At 33.7% G+C, this 2,991-nt stretch overlaps 1 non-coding gene across 1 annotated transcript; it reads left to right on the top strand.

The window, feature by feature from the left end:
• Positions 1-818: 818 nt before the first annotated feature.
• On the top strand, positions 819-925 carry LOC122044681. The gene has a single exon (XR_006129702.1). It is a non-coding gene; the product is annotated as a small nucleolar RNA R71 (small nucleolar RNA).
• The last annotated feature ends 2,066 nt before the right edge of the window (positions 926-2,991 follow it).

Raw genomic sequence — 2,991 nt, 5'->3', positions numbered from 1 at the left:
ACTTGAGGATCTCCCAAGGTCCATTCGCTCCTAAGCCCAATTTTGTTACAATGTTCCATTGGGTTGACATCAAGTTTTCCTCGAAATTGTCTTGGTGCTCTTGAAGATGATGAAGCAATCTGAACAATTTAGCTATCCTGCATCTTTTGATGTTTCTCTAAATTATCCATTCTTTGATTAAGTAGTGATTTCTTGTTTCGATTCATTTTCTCCAATTTGGATAATTGATAGCCTTAAGAAGGTTATTGTTATTGATAGCTTTGTTATCCAAGCTGGTAACTCAGTCTAACCCCTATGGATGGTCCTTTCTCTTAGTTATTACAATAAGAAAAATTTGAATGATTCTTTCAACCAGGGTTGTATGTGTTGGAGTATGGATTATTCTGCTTTTGATTGAAATTTACAATAGCAACACACTACTCAAGTTGATTAATTTGCACAGATAAGGCTCCTAATGGACATGAATCTTGAGTGTGATCTGTGCTTCCACATGTTTCACATACATATACTATGGCATTGACCATGCTTGTATTTGTCCCCATATTTTCCAACTTTTTTGTAAGAGCATCCAGCTTTGCAGACATCAAAGTGATTGCATCTACATTAAATTTTCCTGATGCTTTAATTGGGTTTGCAGATGAATAGCCTCCACTTCTTTTTGATGCCCACTAATGATGGTTCTACGCTGGACTTTCAATAATGTCTTCGACCTCATCTAAGCTTTTATTCATCAGTGCCCCTCTAGCTATAGAATCTAGGGACACTTTTGTATAGTAGTTGATGTCGTTATAAAACATATGAAGCACTAGCCATTTTTAAGTCCATGATGTGGGTATTGTCTGAGCATATTATTAAATCTAACTCATGCTTCAAATAATGATTCTGAGTATGACTGTCTGAAGCTTGCTATCAAATTTCTCATATGAGTAGTTTTGCTAGGAGGATAGAATTTATCCAGAAATTATTGCTCACATTGCTCCCAAGTGGATATGCTATTTGCTAGCAAAGAATTTAGCCACTGTTTGACTCTATCTCTCAAAGAAAACCCAAACAATAGTAGTCTTACTGCTTCTACTGGAGCACCGTTTATTTTCATTGTACTACAGATTTCATAAAAGACTTCAAGGTGTTGATTTGGATCTTCACATGGTCCTCCCCCAAATTGGTTCTGTTGTACCATAGTAATTATCGCAAGCTTTATTTCAAAATTATTGGCTTCAATGGATGACCTTGTGATGCTAGACCGAAGACCTTGTACATATGGAGTTGCGTAATCCTTTAATGGTTGTTTGTCATAACTGAATGTTCTTGTTCTTCTTGATGTCTTTGAAAGATTCTTCTTCTATGAAAAGTTCTGTCAATCTCAGGATCAAGAGTTAATAGATCTCCTACAAAGTTAGATCTACGTATACAAGAACAAGATTCTAAATATTTTTATCACAGAATTTAAGAAAAAGTTAAACTGAAGTGATGGAAATAATAAATGTAGAATTTGAATTACAAATAAGGAATGCAAGGTAAAATTGCAAAAATAGAATTTCTAAGACTAGTTACAAGTATGTAATAGAAAATACAGAAAAGTTTAGTTTAAGTCAAATGAATATCTCTAATATTATAGACGCAGTCCCCAACAATGGTGCCAAAAACTTGTTATGTCACCGTAAGTGTACGATTTCATTGTCAGTAATAAAAAAATATCTATCCCACAAGGATTGGTTATAAGTACTAGAGATGTCTCACGAAGAATTAGCTAAATAATCAATCGGATAAAAGTTGTGTTGAGCAAGAAACTAGAAATAGAAATAAGAAAGTAAATGAGAACTTTGGTTTTTGTGGGTGTTCTAGGAGTTCAGTTTTGTTGTGATATTCATCAATGTAAGATGGTTCACCAACTAATATCCTCAATTAACATGCATATGTAGGAAGTTGTCAGTTATCTCTTACAGAAGTCAACAGGCAAGGGGATTTGATCGACATCATTAGCCACTAAATAGATATGATAAGTATGAAGTCTGTTAACGGGACTACCTGCCATTAGCATCCATCGGTCAAACAACACAGAAACACATCTCTACTTAATGTACATAATGATGAAGATAATAATTACATTCATCTATCCCACCTCCTTGTAGAAACTTGCTTCACCTATTAAGATGACACCCTATACATCCGTTAGTGGGACTGCCAGTCACTAGCGTCCCTCGGTCATACGATCGAGAGTATCCCTCTACGGGGTCCACAAGAATCACAAACATTCAATCAAACATGGTAATTAAGTCCACACACATGAATCCACACAAGATAAAATAGATACAAAACATGCTAACATAATCGAGATAGGGAATTGGCATATCCATGAGTTATTACATTGAGTCACACCACAATTACTTCCTTAATCCTAGAATAATAGATTTACTCCATGGCACAAGAAATAAGATTTGAAGACATAAAGATTACAAGCATTCTAATCCCACATCCAAAAGAAGAGAAGAGAAATGCTTAAACTACAAGAAAAAAGCTAATAGACAACGCTTTAAAAGAGTTGTCTATGTGACTGAAAAAGCATTGTTAAAAGCATTGTTGTTAAAAGTCTGCTCAAAGACAACGCTTTAAAAGCGTTGTCATTTTTAACAAAGACAATGCTTTTGTAACTCTTTAAAAGCGTTGTCATTTTTTTACAAAGACAATGCATAAAAAGCATTGTCTTTTTTAGCAAAGACAACAGTTTCACTATGCATACAAAAGCGTTATTTTTTTAGCAAAAGATAAGAAGTTTTACACTGTTGCCTTTTAATACCAATGAAGAATAAAAGATAAATGAAAATAAATCTATTTCAATCAACAACATATTATTAAATAAACAACTAAGATAAATATACAAATTATCAACCTTACACTTCTATAACATAGATAATTACTTGCATACAAAGAAATTTTAATTAGGAGACACTCAAAACTGCTTCTATCGACTACATTTTATTGCATGAACTT

This window comes from Zingiber officinale, chromosome 2A (assembly GCF_018446385.1).
Source record: "Zingiber officinale cultivar Zhangliang chromosome 2A, Zo_v1.1, whole genome shotgun sequence".
NCBI lineage: Eukaryota > Viridiplantae > Streptophyta > Magnoliopsida > Zingiberales > Zingiberaceae > Zingiber > Zingiber officinale.
Note: the sequence above shows the minus strand (reverse complement) of the source record. Positions and strands in the feature narration are given on the sequence as shown.